Source organism: Heterocephalus glaber, unplaced genomic scaffold (assembly GCF_053883595.1).
Source record: "Heterocephalus glaber isolate CG9 unplaced genomic scaffold, H.glaber_assembly_v1.0 deba00000347, whole genome shotgun sequence".
NCBI lineage: Eukaryota > Metazoa > Chordata > Mammalia > Rodentia > Bathyergidae > Heterocephalus > Heterocephalus glaber.
In genome coordinates, this window is record NW_028258143.1 from 46,561,995 (window position 1) to 46,568,520 (window position 6,526).

The window sequence follows — 6,526 nt, forward strand, 5'->3', positions numbered from 1 at the left end:
CGCTCCCTCGCTCCACCCTGCAGGCTACGCTGGGCGGGGAGCTAGCTCTGCGCGCCGAGGAGGGGTTGCTGCGGTCTGGGCTCTGGGCCCTGGGCGCTGATCGCAGGAGGAGGAAGGGGTCCCCACAGCTGCACAGTCACCTCACTGGGTGGGGCGCGTGCCTGTGCTCGCCTGTGTGTCCTGTAGCCAGAAGAGCCTTCCCTTCCCTCACCCCTGCCCTCGTTATCCCCTTCCTTCCTTCCTGCTCAGCATAATCTGTTAACGCTTCCGAGAAGCTACTTCGTGTGGCTTGGTGGCAGAGCGGGAGAAAAACTCCGGAGGAGGGAGGCGGAGACCTACGGCCAAGGGCCGGAGCCGCGGGAGCGGAGCCAGGCAGCTTCCCCGGACAGTACTTCCCCGGGCCTGGGCCAGTCTGGGATTCAAGGCTGGGAACTGGTTCCTACCCTAGGGTTTGGCCTTGAGGAGTGGGGTGGTGACGCTCAAGACCAGCCTGTAGGCTGTGGTTTTTCTTTTCTTCTTTGTAATCAATCAGGCTGCAGTCTTCCAGGCAGGCTAAGGATGCATTTTCTTTCATGGGTGAAGACTCAGAGGTTGTCACAGGTGGAGAGGGAGAGCTCGGAAGAAACTACGTTTTCCCAGACTTGGAATCACCTATGAGTTCTGCGTCTCAGAGCTCGGTAGAAGCGAATGTGAAAAGAAATCTTTATAATTACGCACGTGTGTGTGTGTGTGTGTGTGTGTGTGTGTGTGTGTGTGTGTGTCTACAGCAATCTTTGAAGAAAAGCAATGGAAACAGGATTGAATTATCTTTCTCAAAGACAAAGAGGAAATTTCCACCCAGGGAAGGCATCAAAGGATTCAGGCCTCCAGAAAGAGCAGACCATCCTGCTAAACACCAGCGTCTGGCACTTGCAGCTACTGTATGTTGTTGTTTGTTTCCACACCTTCTATCATGGAAATGATGATTAGTGGAAAACATCAAAGATTTTAAGCCCCAAGGTCTACCTTAACACTTTCTGAGCTTCTGTTTTGCCCTGGGGCTTTGGATCTTCTAGCTTTGCATTGTACTGTGTATTAGTGAGGGAAAGAAACTCAGTTACTGAGGCTCTACTTCAGAGTTGAACTAGGTCACTTGGGATAATTATCAGTGCCACACCCAGGATAAATCACCTTCTTTTGCCTGATTGGTTGGAGATATGGTAAAAAGAGTTCAGTTGTATTAGGAATGACAAACTTTTTTATTAGATGCAATAACTGCCACATTTTTATTTTTTAAACTATTTTTTAAGAGTTTTAGATTCATGGAAAAATTAAGAGGACAGTGCAGAGGTTTTCTAAATTCTCCTTACTCCAGGACATACACAGTCTCCCCCATGACTACCATCCCTCCACAGAGTGGTAGGGTTGTTACAATTGATGAACTGTCATTGACGGGTCATTATCACCCAAAATCCAAAGTCTTGTATAGTGTGTGCATTTGACAGATGGGTTATAACTTATATACATCATTATGTTATTACACAGTAATTTCACTGCCCTAAAAATCCTTTGCACACTACCTAAGTGTCCTTGAAATCTCTGGAAAGCACTGATCTTTTCACTATTTTCAGCATTTTGCCTTTTCCAGAATGTTCTGTAATTGGAATAATATAGTATGTAGCATTTTCAGATTAGTTTCTTTCACTTAGTAATATTTATTCAAATTTTCTCCATGTTTTTCTATGACTTTATAACATACTTGTTCATAGTATTGAAGGATCTTCCTTTGTATGGATGACCACAGTTTATTCATTCACCTCCTCATGAACACCTTGGTTGCTTCCAAGTTTTAGCAATTATGAGTAAATCTTTTATAAACATTTATGTGAATATTTTTGTGTGGACAGAAGATTTCAATTACTTTGACCAAATAACAAGGAACATGATTTGCTGGATTATGTAGTAAAAATGGGTTTAGTTTTTGTAAGAAACAGGCGAGCTATGTTCCAAAGTGGCCCTGTGGATCATTTTTCATTCCCATCAACAGTGACTGAGAGGTTCTCTAGCCCAGTGTCCTAGTCAGCATTTGGTGTTGTCAGTGTTCTGAATTTTGGCCTTTCTAATACTTGTGTGGTGGTATCTCACATCTATTGCTGATACCATAGCTATTCTTAATTTCCATTTCCCCCATAATACACGATGTGGACCATCTTTTTATATGCTTATTTGCAACTATGGTATTTTTGGTGAGGTGTCTTTTAAGTTTTTTGGATCGTCTGTTTGTTCTTTTGGGTTTAAGAGTTCTTTGTATATTTTAGGTAACAACATTTTTATCAGATGGGTCTTTGCAAATATGTCTTTTCATTCTTGTGACTGTCTTTTGCAGAGCAGAGATTTCTAATATAAATAAAGTGTAACATCAGTTTTCTTTCCCCATGGATTATGCCTTTTGTGTTGTATCTAAAATGTCACTGTAGCTCAGTGTAGAGCATTTGCTTAACATTTGTGAGTCCCTGGGTTAGATCCCTACCACGCGCGCACACACACATACACACACACACACACACACACACACACACACACACAAAGCTATTGCCATATCCTATGTCGCTTAAGTTTTCTTCTGTTTTATTTTCCAGAAGTTTTATAATTTTGAATTTTACATTTAGGTCTGTGATCCATTTTGAGTTAATTTTTCCAGAAATTTTCTTGCCACCTTGCTGAAGTCCCCCTGTAGGTAAGTTTTCTGTTGAAAACACTGAGAAATCAAATTGGGCCAATCGTATCTCTCATCCTTCTGTAACATCTGATCTCTGTCCTGACAGGGGATAATCTATGATATGTAGAACATTTAGAATTTATAGGATATTAAATATCTTCTTTCCATAGGAGGACAAATTAGAACATATTGACTGTAGCCAATTAAGACAATTAGAGAAAAATGACAAATACCTTTAAAATTATAGTTGTAAATATGATAAACAGATTTTTAACAAATCCCTTAATACTCAGAGTTCCTTTAAAAAGCAAAATTTAAAACAAAACAAATTACTATATTATAGACTATTAAGTGAAACATTGGATTTGTTATTCCTAGAGATCACACAAAATAAAGACAAAAAGATTCAAGATGATTTGGTAAATGATGGCACCATATAGAATTGTTTTAAGAATTTAGTGTCACCTCTACTCATTAATGCTATATAACATTACCCAGAAAGCACTAATTAAGACAGTGACAGAAAAAGATATTTGTCTGATGATTTCTTGGTTTAAGGGCATATAGCAATTTTTAAGATTAAAATGGATTTAATTTGAAGATCAATATTAATATTTTAATTGATGTAAAACTATTTCCCGCCTGTGGGAAAGAGATGTGATGTCCCTTTTCACCTCCCACTACGATGATATAGAAATAAAATATATATTATTCTCTTGTCTTCTCTGTTTCTCCCTTTTCCACTCCAAGTATCTCAGCATTCATTCATAAGCTTATACTATTCACTATGCCTGGTTCTCGTTAGAGAGCTACAAAAAAAAAAAAGTGCTGTCCGAAGGATCCTCCATATAGTTCTGTCAATAGGCTCTTTGGAAAAGCATGACATATATTATTCATTATCTTCCCACTTCTCTCTCATCTTCCAACTATTTCTTTATTGTCATTCTTTTTTTGGTGTTTGTGTCATTCTTGGTGTCTAAAACACTCTGTAATGTCTTACTTTTAGTGTGTGCTGGTTTTATTACTCTTTTGGCAGCGTTAGGACTTCTGTCTGTTTAAATCCAGGAGAAAGACTATCTGAACCTCCCACTGAATATTATACTAAACACTTCTGAGAGTTCACCAGACACCAAGTGTTGATGCCCCTTGTAGACATAAGTAGTGTCTTTAGCATGGTAAATGACAGTTTTGAATTTTCAAAGGAAAAGGATACTTAAGATACTTGTCTAAATAGTCTACAACCAATAAATTCCTACCATTACTTACTTTTCTTTTCTTTTCTTTTTTTTTTTTTTTTGGTACCAGGGATTGAACTCGGGTCCTTGAGCTTGCACAGCAGGAGGCAAAACCACTGAGCTAAATCCCTGGCCCTGTCTTACTTTTCTTGTTGCTGAGACAAAATACTCAACAAAGCCAAAGTTAAAGGAGGAAAGGTTTATTTGAGCTCACAGTTTTTAGAGGCTTTTGTCCGTGGTCAGCTTGCTCTGAGACAGTGTGACATAGTGGAGGGACATCACAGAGGAGAAACTGCTCATGACAGGCAGAAGATAGCAATGCAGTGAAGTAGCAAAGCAGTAGCAGTAGCAGCAGCAGCAGCACCAGCAGTGAAGACAGTAGCCCTCTTTCTGTCCCTGATATAGTATCTAGGTTACCTGCCCTTAGGGCTGGTAGCATTCACACCCAGAGTGGGGCACCCTTAATCCTAGCATCACACCATTAATCCCAGCATAATATACTTAATTCCATCATCACACACCATAGATCCAACGACCTCTGAAGAGCCCATCCTATGACCCCGTGAAGCTTTGAGGGACCATCTAGATACAAGCTATAACATTACTCATAACTGATTTTTTATAATTTGGATAGAAAAATGTAGAGATGTATATGTGAATTAGCCAATATTATACATCAAAACCAGAATATTAATAAAGATTTTTTTCACTTTGAGTAACATGGAAATCTACACCTCTCCATCTTTCTCACCATTGCTCTAATTTTTAAAATTATAGAATCTTCTGGACCTTGAACAAATATAATATTAAGACAATAAAGTCATTAATTGCTTGATTTATCTTTTTTAAATAAAAAGAATTAGAAATATACATTTACATTTTAATACTTACCATGTGGGAGTAGTCTTTGATTGGTTTTGTTTTGGTTTGTTACTGGGGATTGAACCCAGGGCCTTGCATATGCTAGGCAAGTGCTTTACTACTGAGCTATATTCTCAAACCAGCTAAATACTAATTGAAGAGAAAAACAAATATTCTGTTTTTAAAGTGAAAAAAATAAACATACAGGCTGTTTTCTGTGTGTGTTTGTGTGTATATACACAGCCAAAAGCTAGTGTTCATTATTAGGGTTTTAAAGTAGGATTACAATAAAATAGAATAATTAAAACATGGTGACTTCATGCAATAAAGTTTGTAGGAAATTCATACAATGATATTTATCATATATTGGAATAGAAAATTAGACAAATTATTAAACAAAGAAAAGTGTTTCCTAAATTAGGAATACTAATTTCTAATTTTCTGGTCTAATTTGACATGGTCTAGCCTCTTTACCATATGAAGAAAAATAAGTGTTTTCTTCTTGTGTGTGGTAGATGCTTCATAAGTATATTGATTATTAATAAAAAATTATTCCAATAAGAACAAACAGGCCACTGATAGGTCCTTTATTGGAATAATGCTTATGCTAGTAATGTGCTTTCTATAGAATACTTTTTGACTAAAACTATTGTATCTGATGTCCCTTTTTCTGCAGAAAGAAATCTTAAATTAGACCAGGGGACAAAATATATGAACCACTAGTTTTGGACATTGTAAAATGTGACATATAAGACTGTGACTATTAATGAAGGGAAATCAAGGAGCTTAGGGTAATCTCAGTTTATTATATAAAGGTAGTTTTCAGACTGCAATTCCCAGGAGGGAAATCCCTCCACCCAAAAAAGCCCAGAAATCCCCATAAGTCAAGCGGACAGAAAGTAGAGTTTGAGTGACCGAAGTCGCTAGGGTTTGTGAGACAGTACCAGAGAAAAAGATAATTAATAAAGTACACCACAGATCTGCAATAGAATGCCCTCAAGGTCAGAGAAAGATTTATTGTTAAATAGCAGACTGAAAAAAATCCCAGAACTCATAAAGGACTGGAAATAGATTGTATTTCCCTCTAGTCAAAGTAGAAAGAGGGGCCAGGGATTTAGCTCAGTGGTTCTGCCACCTGTCTCGCAAGCTCAAGGTCTCAAGTTCAATCCCTGGTACCTAAATACATACATACATACATACATATATACATACATACATACATATTAATAAAGCATAGAAAAAAAGTAGAAAGACCTCATAATACATGAAATTCTGGGTAGAATCCTAAGCAGAGTGTTACCCTAATAGTGGAGCTTGCTGTAAACTAAAGTTGCTCTGGATTTACCCAGACAGCTTAAAAGCAACATTAAAAGAATTTAAATGCTGGATGGGGGGCACACAACTGTAACCCTAACAGTCATATCAGGAGAAGGAAGGTTCTATGATGATCCGATGTAGTTTGGGCATTTCTTATTCTCATTGACACAGTCCATTAACTATTACAATGGACCCCTCCTCAACTTGAAACCAGACACATTTCTATAAACCATGATCTCCAGATATAAAGACAAATTCATAGTTACACCTAACATGTCACAATTATCCTGTATACAAACAAAAACACAGTAATTCCCTTCCCAGAGTAGAAGGCAAGTTTTCTTTGCTTACTCCTAACATTTCATAACTTGAACATGATAACGTAGGGTTAACTATACTTAAGAACCAATATTAT